At 36.8% G+C, this 16,928-nt stretch overlaps 1 protein-coding gene across 20 annotated transcripts in view; it reads left to right on the forward strand.

Moving 5' to 3' along the window:
• The window catches only part of SORBS2 (sorbin and SH3 domain containing 2), a 183,735-nt gene that overhangs the window by 85,997 nt on the left and 80,810 nt on the right, over positions 1 to 16,928 (forward strand). The gene's annotated exons all lie outside the window — the stretch shown is intronic.

Here is a 16,928-nt window from a genome sequence, read left to right on the forward strand (position 1 = left end):
GAAGAAAGAAGTTTTAAAGGATGGTGTTAAATATGTTTGAGCTCTTTTTGTCTTCCTGCTTAGTGTGTAGCATGCTTACTGAAATAATTTTTAATGGGCACCTCCACATTGCGGAGTGACAATGGATCTCAATGTTCAGCAAAATTGTAGGATGGACACTAAATCTTCTCAAGGTCTTAGCAAGGGCTAGAGGAGAAAAAAAAAAAAAAAGTACATGTCTTGTGGTTTATAGAGGTTCTCAGTCAAATGGTTATTGCAGGTTGGGCCTCGCAAAGATACGCGATTCTCACATCTCTTGCCAGTACAAAAATGGAAAGTCACTGAAACAGTACTGTACTCCTTGGACTGGGTTTGGGAAATTGCAAGGACAGTGTCTAGACCTGGGAAATCCTGGTCCTTTCACAGGGAATAGCTGACAGCTGATGATTCCTGCCACGTCCACGTTCTTGTACAAAGGTCAGCGCACTCACGTCAAGCATGAGTTTGTGCTTGTTAGGAAGGCAAATTGAGAAGACAGCCCAAGAACAGAATGAAAATGTTGAGAATTATTGATAGTCGTCTGTGCTGTGTTTGCAATTTCACAAAGGTTTATTCTGAAATGGTATAAATGCACAAGGACTACTATTTCAAGATCTGTAATTAGCTAAAAAGTCATATAAGCACACGAGATGTCCTGAAGGTGCCTGCCCTTCTAGCTGCCATTCATGTCAATTTTCATGAGCTTTGGAAAATCCTAGGAGGGTATTTGTGTAAACTTTACACTACAAGAAGAAAATTAATATGCATATATATAATTTTTACATACATTCCTTCTTGGAATGCAAGTCCTTGCAATTGTTGGCTCTTCCACCAATTTTTAGCAAAATATAGGTGTAAAAATAAAGATATCAGGAAGATTTGGAATGGCCTTTGGATGCTAATTTTTCTCTCAGAAAAGCGACAGCCACAACAGAAGAACACGAATATAAAGACTGAGCACAAAATGGCAAATAGCAAATAGGTCCCATAAAAACTCCAAATTAAGTCAAACATTGATGCAAAAACTGATCCCAGCTTGGGGGGTGGGGGGTGAAGAACTGTGAGTTAAAGCATTGGACAGTTCTACTGAGGAAAAGTAAAAATAGGTAAACTACCTCTATTTGTCTGTGATGCTTTCAAATGTTCGCAGTAACCTCTGATGTGTTGGGTTATCCCATAGTATTTTTTGAAATGTTATTTAACAGGTTGTAAAAATGTGATGCACACATATCTTCCATAAAAACCAGGTTCTTTCAAAAGAGACAAAATTTACTTCATAATAAATAAGTTCTTTAGATATGTTTATGGAAATGAAAAGAACCTCTTCAGGCCTGTGTTTTAGCCATGTTTGGCCTTGACTCAAGCCTTGTATCTGTTTTCAGCTACCAGATGGTGGTTAGGTGATGGGGTTTTTTCATAACTAATTTTAAGAAAATAATAAAATAGTCACTATGAAAAAATCAACCAAACTACTTTCATCACAAATGTCTAGTGAAAATGTATAGTGAAAAGATAGCTAAGACAGTTTTCATATCCTTGGCCATTTGCCTCTCTGTATTACTATTTGCATTGTGAGTTGTTTACATTATGGGATAGATTTGGCAGGTAATAAGTTAGCTTTAGCTGTTGAGCATGAGTCTCAAAAGCTATTTGCCAATGTGTTAGCATGGCCAATGCATTTATGTTTCTTTACAGGGTAAAATGAGAATCTTTTTGAATTTACTCTGAATAATGGATACATTATGTATATACATCTTTGACCTTTCTGCTAAAAAGCTAAGATATGAAATTCCTATAATGCTTAGACTGCTCCTGGTGGCAGAGGCCAGAAATAATTTATCAAAAGGTTAGCCTGTAATTGTAGATTTTGAGTCTCTTGTGTAATGATTTTTCATGGACATCTCTTTAGGAACTTTTATTGGCTATTGCAAAAACAGCTCTAAAAAACCCCACCATTTTACCTACAGTAAGCTTAAGCTTGCGCCAAAAATGAGCTTGTGCATAATAAAATTGTGCCAACACGCTATAAACAGAACCCAGAACAGTTTATTGTAGATTAAACATGTACTTTTTTTATTCTAAAGCTGAGCTACAGAAAATGCAATTCTCCCTTACCTCTGCAATGTTCACTCACTTTACTGTTGATACACAATTTGCAGTTGCTCAGGATGCACTCTGGAGAATGGCTAAATACATTCATCTTCCCAGGCTTGTTTATTTCTGACCGTCATTTTCTTGGTGAGATCATCAAGGTCATTTTATGTAATTTCCTCTTCTACTGCCATCTGTTGGATTTTCAGCTTGGTTTATTTTTTTCTTTGTTTTGTTATGGTCTTGGGGTTTTTTTATACAGGGCAAAAGAGCCCCTTTTCACCACTGCATATTTTTTCTTGATGTGCAAAGTAATGGCATTCAAACTCGAAACTCTGGAACTGTCTGAGTTTAAACAGGCTGTTCACTGCTATTTCCAGAGCACAAAAATGGAACGTGTGGAAGAGTTAAAATGGGGCTGCAGAGCCAACCTGTAACTACCCCTGACATACCTGTAATAGCTAGTTTAGCTCCTGTGCAGGTGGCTGTCATTGCTCTAAAGGCATGCAATCCACTTCTGTTCCTCTGGGGACGTTCACGGGTCCTCTTTTGGGGAGCTGCTCCTTGGACTGTAAGTGCTGCCTGCAGTTATCCCGGTGCAGGACTGGTGAATTTCATGTGTCCTATCAGCCTGTTCCTCCAGCATTTGAGGGGTCCCTCCATCGTAACAGAAGCTTTCCAAGGCTGGTGATCTCCATGAACTTGAATTTGCTTGGTGCTAATGACCCATAAAAGAACAGTTGTGCTGTTTCAATGAATGTTTACTTTTTTAATAAGGAGCCAAACTTATAAATCTGGTAACCTGTCTCTTTGTGCCAAATGTACATGAAATTCCAGAAAGTTCAATACAAAAATTCCTGGCAGGCATTTTTTCTTGCTCCTTCACAGAATATTTTGTTTCATTTATTTAACAGAATGATACTGCCAGAGTTCATATTGTTTCTTTGTTCTCACATTGAGAAATTAGTCCAGGTACCCTGAGGTGCAGTCAAGTACCTAAAACCATATGGTTAATTTACTCTGAGATCATTTACAGATAATTTGTTTAAAGGAAACCGTAACAGTCTAAGTTAATATAGCAAAAAGTTCATTAGCATGTGCTCCGCAGTGTCCATTGTGGCTACTGCTGTGAGTTAGTTCACATCTCAAAATGGCCACCTTTTGCTCCTGGGAAGAAATCTCCAGGCTCCTCTCAAATGCCTTTTAAAAAGACTTGTCAAAAGCAGTGCAGAGAAAATTACTCTTACAAAACCACTGCTTGCTTTCTCTGTTATTAAGCTCTTCCCATGTCTGCCTGCCTGGAAGCAGCTACAAGATCTCCAAAGATGAGACAAACAGGCAATGGAGTAGCACTGCTCAGCTGGTGGGACACTGTGACAGCTCTGACCTCTGAGTGACTTGCTAACTCTACATCCAGTGGAAGCTCAAAACAATTACAGCCTGTCCAGCTACACCCACATTTGTTTCCTGCTGTCTTCAGGAAGTCTTCAAGGAAGTCTGTGTGGGACAGGGTTGTATAAAATGTTCTACAGCAGCCGAACAGTAGCGGCTGAAAACAACACTACTTACTGGTGTTAATGCCCTTTGTCTTCATGTGTAAGCCATATGTGCAAAACTCTGTGAAATGAAATAGTTGCTAAACATAATTAGCTGAGACATGTTGGAGAGCAGCAGTTCACTATAATTAAGGTTTATATTCACTTAGCCTGGCATTCTTGGAGAAAGAAGCTAATGGTTTGGTAACCTTCTGGACACAATTTGGCCATGAATTACAAACTAAAGTCCTGTTCTGAATAATTTCTCATCAAACAAATTTCAAAAGTATCATTTTAGTAAAGGCGGGGCTGCTTTTCTGTGAATCTCTTATCTAGCTTGGTAGATAGTGTATGGCTTTTTGACATCAAGTTTCTTGAATAACACATCAGCTCATATACAGTACAAAAATTCTCAGATGAAAAACCAAGATCAGTGGAGAAGAGGCTTCCTCATCCTCCCATGTCTTGGAAACAAGGCTTGGGAAAAAAAAAAAAAAAAAGTTTAAAAAAATTACTTGTGTATGTGGTGATATTTATGTAACAGGTTACAACATTGATCTTGGTTACTTCGATAAAGTGTTTGTACTGGTGAAGTCCTCAAGACCTGCTTCAAATATGCTGAAAATGGTTAAACATGAAGATGAAATTCTTAACATGAGCTGCTGTGGTTAGGTTTTCAAAGCACAGATGTTGCTGGAGTACAGCAATGCAGGAATCTTGCTCATTTGCTTCAAGTACCTATTTCTACAACAGTGTTCACTATGTGTGCTCTTTTAGAATAGAAATCTTTAATGGTGTAATTATATATTTCATGGGGAAAAAGGAGTGTCAGGTTTTGTTCCTTTGAGATAGCACAGAAATGTTTTGCCCCTGAATCAGGCTGTCTTAATGCTGTGAAGTCAGAAAGGTATTAGATGTCCTTGGAGGTATGGAAATAGGCCTTCTGTAATGGAAAAATGTAAAACCAGCATAAGAAATTTTCATTGATTTGATAATCATTAATATGTACAATGAATTTTGCTCTTATAAAATATACTAAAAACTGAAGTGATGCATAGGGGATAAAAGGTGACAGAATTGCCTTTTGATAGTTACACCATTTTTGACAAAGGTCATTTGAATTTTATAATAATCTGATACTTCGGAGACTCTTGCATAGAAGTTACTATAGAATTTGTATTAAAACACTGAGCACAAATTGTGTACGAGAATTTAAGACAAATTCTGGTCACTTGTAAGTGCATCTATCACAAAACAAAAATTGTGAATTATCTGAAATGAAAAAGCCCAAAAATTTCATCAGAGCCACTGAACAGATCTGCTTTGTGGTGCTTCTGCAAGCAAGTCCTCATATGGCAGCATTCTGAATATCAGATATACAGTTCTGATTCTGCTGTATCTGCTTTCTAGAGGAAAAATGTAAAACTTCTGTATTGTAGTAGTTGTTCTGTCCCCTTCTATTTGCTGTATGGTAATAAAACAATACATATTGCTGTCCATTAATGTTGACAGGCCACTACAAATTGTGATTTATTGGACATTAAGTGTAGCATTGTGGTGGTTACTTGAGAGTGACTTATTAATGTGTAGTAGTAGTTTGTATTTAGGTAGTCTCTAACAAACAAAAAAAGTCTGTATTGGATTTATGTTGTAAGTGGTGGAAGAAATCCCATAGTCTGTAATGTCTATTTACATAGAACTTCCTTGTGTGAAACAGGTTTTCGTAAATGTGAGATAATAAGGGGTTGGGTCCTAAACTAGAGTAAAAGGGCACCATTGGCCTCAGTTGAACTTCACTGGTTTATAACAGCTGAGGAAATAGCAGGAAGTATTTGCATTCTTTACTATTTCTAAGACTGGAAGAGAGAAGAGTGCTGACCAGAGAGCAAACAGAAAAAAAATATGGTGTGTTCCAGAAAATGAACATTTTAGTTTGGAGTAGGACTCTCTTTTATTGCTAATACTATGCAAATTGGTATTTATTAACTCTGATGACTCACTTTTTCAGTTAATTTATGTAGTGATTTGGTATAATTTAAATGAAGCTGATACCCTACTTGTGCAAAACTTCAGAGGTCATCAAGTTTAAGCACAGTTTCCTTGCTCTTAGCAGAAATGTAGAGGAATGCATTCTTATACTAAGTGCAAGGTTTCTTCTTGGAGGGCTATAACATGCAGAATTTAGTTCTGGATGCTTATGGAAATAAAGAGGCTTTATACACACACGGGCAGCTTTTGTACAAGGTCAGGTGTTTGGAAGATTTGTGCCTGACATCCACTAGAAATGGGGTGCATAAGAGCAGCCGTCTACCATCACTGAATTGTGGTAGAGGATGAGGTATGAATTTGTGTCTTTCTTGCTCTTTAGCTCAGGCCATAGCTTCATCTGGTATCACTATTTCTAAAATCTACTAAACTGAAGCAAATGATCCAGTTTATAAAAATGCAGGGTGGAGTGGAAGGATGGATTGTATTTGCCAGCTAGCACAGAGGCCGTAAGAGACAATGGGACATTCAATGTAAAGTAAGAGTTCCAAGGACACAAGGGAACAGTTAATAATTTTTGAAACTTACAGTTCTGCTTCACTTAATGTTCAGAAGCATTTGCTGTTTTAAGTTTCTGCATTTCATAAAAATTCAGTGGTTTTTGGATGGCATGGCCTTAGTTACTAGTTTGCTGCTGATACATTCACAGGGCCTTATCTTCTACTCTGAGTTTTGTTTATGGAATTTCAGTCAGCTGAAGACAATGCAGCACGGTCTGCACTAGAGCACAGATGCAGCTTGTATGTTTCTTTAGACATCCACAAGGCCTGTAATCACATCTGTTACCATGTCTAATAATACAGTTTTTGGCATTTTCTCCCAGCAAGCTACCCTGCAGTTCTCAAATAAAAGTCATATTCAAGAACCTCTATTGCTAGACACTGATTGTACAGTATACTTCTTTACCACCATGATTGCTTACTGAAAAATTGCAAAGTGTTTGTTTCTCTTTATTTGGTACATATTCTACTGGCTTTGATAAGATAGGATAAATATTTTAAAATACAAAGGCTTCACCCCTCATTAAGAATTTTATGCAACAGTGTTTATTGCTTTTACTAATGGATCAAATATGATGGCTGTTGTCAAAGAAAACTGAGAATGTGTGTCGTGGTTTACCCCCAGGCAGCAGCCAAGCCCCACGCAACTGCTCCCTCACTCTCCCACCAAGCAGGACTGGGGAGAGAATTGGAATGGTAAAAGATAAAAAACTTGTGGGTTGATATAGAGGCAATCTAATAGAGAAGGCAAAAGCTGCACACTCAAGCAAAGCAAGGAATTCGTTCACTGCTTCCCATGGGCAGGCAGGTGTTCAGCCATCTACAGGAGAGCAGGGTCTCTTCACATTAACAGTGACTTGGGAAGACAGAATCACAGAACCACTGAGTGACAGTGTTAATTTTCAAAATGCTCAATGTTTTTTGGTATTAGCATTGTCTTACCAAGTGATATAAAAATTCCTAGCAAGAGTGATTTATCTGTTGTACAGTCTTTCATGGTAGTGTTTGTGTTGAAACCGCCAATTTTGTAAAGTAGTGAGAACATGTGTTCTTTAGTAAGAAATAATAAAATAATTATATTGAAAAACAGCATGACAGACACTTAGAAATTAGTTGGAAAGTACAGCTAAGCGGGCATCTCTTACCTAAGCAAATAATGAGTTTTATTAGATGACTGTGCTACATCAAAAAATCTTCTAAACAATGTATCAGGTAGGAGCAGTATAGAAGGTTTTTAAAGAGGAACTATGAACATGATAACCTGAGGCAGCTGGTTTCAAGGAGGTATAAATTATTCTAAATAAAAGCAAAAGTTATATATTATAGCTATATAGCAGAAGGTAGTAGGAGAAAAATACAAAACTTATCTTCATTTAAATCTGGTGTTTGCCTTGTGGTTTCTTTAAGGTAACTAATACTACATTAAAATATGCTTGAAGGCAAGACACTGTTGTTGTGTCAGTAGTTAAATTGAGGTGAATCATAGGGCAGAACTAAAGACCTGAGTGGAGGTTCATGGAAAACTGTTGCTTTGCTTTACAGAAATTGTTTTGAAATTACAGAAAGTATTCCAGACATTTTTGGCAAATGAAAACCTGAACATCAATGTCAAATTTCTGTGAGTGGAAAGACCAGATTAAGATAATTTTTTTGAAACATTTAGTTTGTGTTGCTCTTCAGAGCCAATTTACAGTGAACTAATTTATATCTAAATAAAAGCTTAGACAAGCCAAAAAAATCAAACATGTAATTTGAAAACAAGATAACAAATAAATAAAGTCAAAACAGGACCTCTTAACAATTTTGCAACTTATGCACATTTTCCATAATTGCTACTCTTTTCTATGCACATTTTTCTTTGAGAAAGTGTTTTCCTACAAAATGTTGTGTTTGGATGGTAATTTTGACCTTACCAATTTCACAAGGGAGATATACATAGTGTTCATTACAACTATCCCACAAAGAAGTGCACATTTGTCATCAGCAGATGTGATGCTTAAGAATGGGATTTTAAGTGAGAGGGAGACTTCCAAGAGGTAAGACAGAATGGGATGAAACTATAGCCAAAATACCAGAAAGCAGAGATGTTCACAGCCTTTGAAACAAAAGGACTTAGTTTAGGAACTTCTGGACCTATGCCATTGATAATGGCATCATCACCATTATCATCATCATCATCATCATCATCATCAAAAAAAAATTGAAAGGCGAAAAATTATCTCAGATCACTTTCAGAAATAAGGGAAAGATGTCAGGAATGTGAGACTGTGGAGTTAGAAACACAGGTGAACACTGTGTATGAAAAGAAATACATTATGAAAGAAGGGAAGTAGAGAATTTCAGCAAGACTGTAGAACAGAAAGAAAAAACTAGCAATAATACATCAGCAATAATACAGGTCATTTATTCTCTAAAACTGTTAGTTTCTCAGGAAGTATATGAGTTTTAATTATTTGAAATAGAATCATAGCACTAATCTGTCTTGCTCTAAAATTTCCTTTCAAAGGCAAATTGGTTCCTATATGCATTCCTTTGTTTATGCATAGACTTTCAGAATTAGCTCATTTTTCATCAGAAGTACTCTGATACCATTTCATTTAGATGGGAGAAAGAACATCTTACTGCTTCAAATGTTACTGGTCTTCAGGGGATGTATTTACATCTCCAGGGACCAACTTAAGGCGATGGCTTTGTGGAGGTATTAAACAAGCTTTTTACATTTTAAAAAGTATTCCTTCTTTTAGGTTTCTGATTTCTTGTACAGTGTGTTTTGTAAGCAGCACCAGTAACTGCTGTAAGGAATGAAAAAGCAATTGTGTTTTCAGTTCATTAACTTTATTAATTTGACAGCTTTTCACAGATAGCCATTTCATGACTTCAGGAAATTTCAAGACTAGTTAGCATAACTTCTTTATTGGATGAAGAAGATGCATGTTTAAAAATGTAGTGTGAGTTTAAACCTTTTTCCTTTTCATTCATGAAATTCAGGTAAAATATCAATAATTTGAGTAACTCTAAAATTCTTAAATCTGATTTAATGCTGGTCCTTTAAATGTTAAATGTTGAATCCTTTAAAAAAGGAGACACTTGTCTACTTATCTGCCATATGCTCTCTCTCTTCATGTAAGCAATTACATATTTTTGGATCTGAATGATTGTGAAATAACAAGTTCTAAATAATATTGCTATTACCCAGACTATTAAGTATAAAAATTCTTTACGAAGCGGGTACTGATGAATTCCACAGTTAGTATATTTTCAGACCTATAGCCCCATGACTTTTTAAAGATTTAAAAATTTTACCAATCTCCTATGTAGGACCACAATTTGTAAGATAATTAAAATTTACCAAGTGCCTCTGCAAACTCTTCTGTCTTCAGAAAAACCTGGAAATGGTAACTTTAAAGATGCTGTACTCCTTTGTGAGGATTGCTGGGCTGCTGCCTGGTAGTTTGTAAGTCACTTTTAAGTGCTGAGAAACATCCCAGAAAGCTGCTGAGAAAACCAAGAACTGACAGAGGACCCTGACACTTCTTCCTGACAAAAATCTTGTGGGTTTTCATATGGCCAAGCTGAAAGGAGAAGGTGACAGGCTGCCATGACAGTATTGGAGCATTCGCTGTTCAGTATGAGGTCAGAATGCTGTTTAAAGTTTTAGTTTTTCATACAGTGGTGAGTGAAAGCTATAGAAAGGTAACTGTTTTTCTGCCTAGTTTGTTGATAGTAAGATTTGTTTACAATTAAATTCCCATTTTTTAAGTTATTTTAAATAGCTCTTCAGAGGAAAAATTACTGTAACTTGTTATGCCACTTAACAATCAGTGTCATGTATTAATTAAAATCATAAAATGCATTTACCTTAATGATATTTTCTTCTTCTGAACACTCCTAAACAAAGTCAGCATGCCTCCATGTTAACTTGTACACATTCATGTGAAATCCATGTGCTGGAGTTGAAGCCTGTGTCTTTGTTACATGCATGTGGGTTGGCATACAGCTGAAATCAGTTGTGCTCTACAAAGCAAAGGAATTTAATGAGCAAGTAACAGTGGCTTTCGAAATGACACACTGCTGCAGTGCACTGTAAGGGAGGTGGCTGTAGTTATAAAACTATAATTAAGAGTGTGGGAACTGAGAACATCTGCTAAGGGAATGGCACTTACTGTTGCCAATTTAAAATAAATAAATACATGAAAAGGCCTAGTGCTGTAAAACTGACATTAAGATACTGGGTACAACAGATTAAGCTGAGGACATAATTTTAATAATTATATTAAGTAATCTGAGGGGTAGTAAGTGAAGGAAGATATTCTGTCATGCTGCATTACATCATCTATCCCCTTTTTTGTTACTCATACTGCAGTTGATGAGGTTGAACAGCTGGTATTACAGCAAGGCATGTAACTGATCTATGTGTTTTCCTGAAACAGATACTATCCCATGTGGAGGCACTCCATGAGTTAGTTGAGTGACACTTACCAAGCAGAACAATGAGCCCTAAATAGCACTTGTGGTGGCGTCAGAACTGGGGCTGCTGCAGGTACATTTGCACTAATCTGATAACCTCAGTGTAACACACTGCATTTGGAACGAGTGCTAAACCCACTCAGTCCTGCTGGCATCGGTGCTCCTGGGAACGTACCCTTGGCAAAATGTCTCTGGATGGTTAGAAAGCAGAACAGGCTTTATGTACTATCATAGATCACTGAAACAAACCTTGTCTTAAAACTAAAATATTCAATCATTTTCTTTAGAGCTGCACTATTAGCCTCTGTTGACTAGCTGCAGCAGATCCATTATCTGTTTAACTGTTACCATAATTTCCTCGTTTAAGATTCTGTTTCAAGTTTCTTGTCAAAACCTGGAGGTCATGGTTCTACAATATAAAAATTTTGTTTACATTAAAAATTCTGGTCACCTATAGTTTAGCTAAATTAGGACTCACTGTCTGGAATACAGTGAAAAACTTTAACACATCTTTGATAGGAATGTGACTTTTCCCTCTCATTAGAAAAATTAATTTTCTCATTAGAAAAATTTACCAAAAAATCTGTTTGCAGGTGCTCAGTAGAGATTTGGCGAAAGCAAAATGTGAAAACCTATTCCCATTGCACATGAATGGAAAATTAGAATTGAGTACTTGAATGCTTCTAAGTGCCAGGGCTAGTATAGGGAATGAGTGGGACTATTCATGTAGTCTGCATGAATGTGGTACTGCAATCAATGCTAGAGCAATCTGAAAATGAGGTGCTGGGGGTTGCTATTCTTCCAGACCCACTATAGACCAATCTTTGTGGAGGAAAAGGCTGCCTGGCTTGAAGACTGGGGGAATAAGAGCAGTAGACTGTGACAAATTGCCTTTGGCAGGAGAAGGAGGAGTTTGTTTTAGAGAGTGGTGGCAAAAAACCTGGGAATTAAGAGAGATAAGACTGGCTAGGAAGGGATCTGGGGCTGAGAGCTTAGAAGGCAGATGTTTATCTAATGGCTCTAGAAAAGTGATTTCGGTGTCCCTGTGGTGCCAGATAATGAGACTTAAGTACTTGCCCTTCCTTTCAGAAGGAAGGGAAATCTGGAAGGTGACGGGCAAAGGAATTACCTTCATGTTGTGAAGGCTGCCGTAGGAAATGCCAGCTAATGCTACCTCTACTGCTTCAGCTTGTTCCCTCTATATGGATTTAGTTATTGCAATAGTTTTGTAATCACTTGTTTCTGCAGAGCTGTGGCCTCACAGAACAGAAAACTGGAGGAACACAAACTGGATCTCCTCATGGGCTGTGGGAGTAGGTTTGGGTAAGGAATGTAGTCAGTAGTAGATGATTTAGGGCACTTCTTCCATTTGCTGGCACAGTTTGCTTTGGTATTATTGAACTAAGAGTGAAATCTCACACTGATTTGTGCCCCTCCCTCTTCCATTCCTGTGGTAGTGGGTCCTGTACATTATTGTGGAAGAGCACGAAAAGCTCTGTGGGTGGCTGGAAGGCAGATTCCAGTGCACTGCACAGCCACGCAAGGCAGTGCTGTACAGGCACCCAGTCACCTCTCAGATGATCCCTAACCTTGCCCCATGTTTGCTGCAAGCCTGGCACAAACCTCTGATGTTTTCTTACAACATTTCTGTGAAGACTGAGCCTTTTTTGTGTACCATCTCACAGTTGTTCCAATACCATTCTGCTTAATCATTGTGAGTTTTACCTTTAGACCGTTTCTAACTTGCTCTAGAATCAGTAAAGGGTGTGCTCATTAGCAGAAATCTTAAATGTGCTGGTGAAGCATAAGGTATTGAGAGGAAGAGAGAAGGATAAGCTTACCATTTGAAAATTACTACATGTCTAGATCTTCTGAAATTCAGTTATCAGGTACAGGTAGTTAGTCTTAATACTCATTTACATGAGCTGACTATGCTCCCAACCATAATGGTTGGTAGTTCTTTCTTTGGCTATTTATATTAGGAAGAATTGTAACTTTTTTGTTGTTGTTCTGTATAGCATTGAGGCATATTGGATTTCATGAGGTCTAAAATGAGCTGACAGTACAGTGCACATACTCTTGTAAACAGTGGTAATGGCATTATTTTGATGTCTATTATCTGAAGGAGTGAAGCTCTATGAAATGAAAACAGATGATTGTGCCCTATGGGAAAAGGCAAAATACAGTATCAGCAAAACATTCAAACTCAAGCTTGCAAGGCTGATTATTTTGGTTTTCATGTGTTGCACATACGGAGTTTTCCTTTGATTTGAGAGCACATAGTATTCCTGCTGTTAAACATCTTCTTTCCTGTAAACAGTTAAGTCTGTAATGGGACTGCAGCTATGCAAAGCAGTGCTATGATTCTTTGGAAATGGAAAACTGGGCTAGGAGTTAACAAGATGCAATGCATGGTATAAGGCAAGCTTTATAGCAGAGGTAGAAGTTTATAGCATTTGACTTGCTGTCACTGATGAGTCGTTTAGGTATTGAGGCATTATAAGTCAGCATGAAGACTGAAAGGCCAGAAGTATTTCTTGTGCAGCAGAACTGAAGAAAGCATATGTCAGTTCAGACCAACAGTGAATAAATGTACTCTAGGTTTTGCTTCACAACTCTTTAATCTAAATTAAAATCTTATGATTTTTCCCCATTTTATTGCTCTTTGGTTCTTGTCATTTTGGGTTCACAGAGTAGATCGGCAGATGTACCAACAAACCTGAATTGGTAGATGTGGCTGAAGGAATGAGCCTCACATGCTCCCTGTGCCATGAGGTCACTGAAGTAGGTGTGTCAGTAGTATTCTGGTCTGCAAGGCCAGAATAGAACTGATTTGAAGTCAAATCCTGTGTGGATGTCAGGCTTTGACGCCCTTTGCTGGAGAAAGTTACTTCTACTTGCAAATGCTGAAACACCCTTTGGAACTGAATCACACCAAGGCAGTTCAGGGAGTTCCAACTGTATTAGTCATCAATCCATGCAGAGCTCGGAATGAATGTAATGGAAAAATCTTGGGTTCAACTCTTCACCTTTTTAGACAGCAGAAATATTTTGGTTGTTTTTGTTGTCTTCCTCCTGCCTAACAAGGCAAATTAAACTGGATGCGGTGTGACAGAGAGTTTTATGGCTGGGTTTATAAGGTCCATGCATTTATCCATATACAGCTCCTAAGTCTTCCTTCCTGTATGAATTCACATTTATCTAATAATGCTAGTCTATATTGCCCACTTGGCTATGGTAAGGTCTGTATTCTCTATGAGAATTCCTTATGGAACTTGAAAGCCTTCAATGTCTGCATCTCTGTAAAACTTAGCCAAGATTGGTCACAGGTTTTAAGTAGTCAATAGGGGTACTGAAAGTTTCCCTGAACAATCCCTTCAAAATAATTTCTTAGAAAATAATAAGGATTAAAATCTTTCACTTGGTATCTTCCTGATTAGTCTTTTAAGTTATAGTTATTCTTTCTGGTTTTATGCAGGTGTTACAAAAATATTAAAGCTCCTTCAGCAAACTTAATATAGTAAGGAGTCATATCACCTCACCTATTGGTCCAATCTCTTAGCTAAATGTAGCATTACCCAGTAGTTCAGGAAGCATATTTTTATATTTAAGACAAAACCAACAGAGGCAAACAAAAATGGACTTTTCTTCCATGAATTAACAGTATTCCCATTGATTCTATAGGGAGTGGTATTGACTCATGGTGGGGGAAGCCCTATTTGAAGGAGTTATAATTTAGCTGGAGATTTATGTATGTTTAGTCTGAAATTGATACATATTACGTACCTAATAGAAAAGAACAAGAATGCATTGTTTGTCATTATGTATAGAAACAGAAAATAAGACAATACTTGAAGCATTCAAGCAACAAGTAACTTGCAAAGTTCTGGAAATGAAACTAAAACTGTCTTATGTTCCTGATAACTTTGCTAGTTACTGTAATCTAAAGAATCCAGATTTAACCCTTCAATGATGAATTTTTAACAGGAACATAGTTTTAATAATCTTGAGAAAGATGGAAAAATAGATGGATATTCTGTGAATATTTGGATCTTATTGGAAATGAAACTTTAAAATAAAATTTTAAAGAATGTCTAAAAGATTTGACAGGTGAATTCTAAGTACAATAATTTTAAAATTGTAATTCCTAGAAGACAAATACTTCATCATGCTAAATGAAAACTTTCAGAAGTACTAAGAACATGCAGAATACCTTCAAGGGGTTCTGTCTTACAGTGGAGTTTTTTGTAATTATGTCTGTGCACACCAATCTATTGCATATTAATTCAGTGACATGCTTCCATACAGTAATCTTAAATAATTTCCAGCTTATGGAATGAGTCTATTTGAACAAATACAGTTCCTGTAAAACAACAGCAAAGGTGGAAGACAAAAGCAAGGAACAAAAATAACCACCACTAAAGGGTAGAAATTTAAAATTTGGTGGTATTAAAAGCAGTAGTAGGTGCCTGGATAAAAGGGTAAGAAATGTGGAGTTAACAAGTTGATGGAACTTTTCTTTTAACCTTTGTTCAGTTAATGGAACTTTTCTCCTTTGTTATTTATATTGAAGTAGTAAAAAAAATCACAAACACCACAAGCATGACTGGAATTATTAATAAAATTTTCTCTAGTGGTAGAGGAGGAGATGCAGAATGTAAGAGCAGCAGTTTGTCGTCCTCGTTCCTTTTGCAGCTGTAAAAATAACCAGTAAAATGTTGTGGGCTTGAATAACTTTCTTGGTATCCTCTTATACTTGCAGTATCATTTTAGGAAAATGTTCTGCTACTGAAGTATCTGGGAAGTATTTTGACATGACAGAAAGTATCTATTTAGAACCAAATGCTGAAATTTTGTTTGTTTTTCACTACATACCAAGTCAAAATAAGCATCTAATACAAATCATGCTACAAACAGACCAAATTTTAAGCTTCATATGTTTTCTCTAGAGAGAGAGAGACTTATGTTGGTAACAATTTAAATGCAAGTGTTTGAACTTTTTCTGCTGATGCTATGTGCAAGAACAAAGACTGCTGTTAGAAACTGACAATTTAGAAACATGTAGTCTTTGCTTTTCCTATCAGACAATTAGTAAATTTTCTTTGTTTCATGAAGAAACATGGGAAAGGATGATACTAGTTTCTCTTAATCTTGAATTTATAGCATTCTCAGAGAAATAACATGAGGAAAAGTGTATGGAAAGAAGTTTCTGTATCATCAGATTTATCCCCCTACATTCAGACAGTCACGTTTTTCACATATGCTTGTCAGGTTCAGTCGAGTCTGACCATAGGACTCATGGCAAGTGCTTCAGACCTTAATGAGTCTCATTAATAGAAATTACCTTACAATGTTCAACTCACATTTAAGATACACAAAATGGTTAATAGTGCTTTTATTTCCTCCTCTTCCATCCAATCTCTTGATGTGCTTATAGAGAATGAACAGCCATAGATTCCTGTGGTTGTTTTCCCCATATCTGGTACTCTGAACATTTGTACATGGGAGCTAGAACCACTGTGATTTTCTGACAAGTCTTAGCAGTACACTGAATAACAATGTTAGTATTGTATTTGCTGAGGAAATAGGCTCAAATATCTGATCTGCTGTAAGTTAGATATCATTGTAAGATAGTTTTCGTAGTACTGCAGATGATCCAGGAAACAGAGCTTTTGTGTGTAGAGATCTCTCTGGTCACGCACTTACTGCTGCTGAGTACAGTGTGACTTATCTATTGTGTTCCAATAGAAGTTTATGACCAAGTACAAATTATTCACCATCCCAGTTGTTTAATGACTAATCAGTACATTTCAGATAATGTACATGAGTAATACATACAATGGTGTTTCACTTAGAGTGAGGATCTCTTCTTTTAAGAAAAACTTAAAATTACAGAAACTGTGATGTCAATTGTCTATGTTTTTCTCTTTGATTATCTATCTGAAAACACTTTAATTAGAACTAGAGTTCTAGCTTCTGAGTATTCAGCTGCTTATAGGGTTGAGGCAGTGTGAACTGGGGAAAAGAATATTTATGTTTGTATTTAACATAAAGCATAGAAATAGTTCTATGGGGCTTTCTCAAAGCATATACTAAAGCACATGCTCAGCATATGCTTTACTGTGTTGGATTTTAGTAAAGATCCCCTGCCATTTTGGGGACTTCTTGTTGCATGTTAACAAAGCTGAAACATGGGGCAACCATTTTCATTATAAGCATCATCTATCTACCTGTGCTCCATCAAAATTTTTTTCATACAAACAATATATTT

This window comes from Cyanistes caeruleus, chromosome 5 (assembly GCF_971803275.1).
Source record: "Cyanistes caeruleus chromosome 5, bCyaCae1.hap1.1, whole genome shotgun sequence".
Lineage (NCBI taxonomy): Eukaryota > Metazoa > Chordata > Aves > Passeriformes > Paridae > Cyanistes > Cyanistes caeruleus.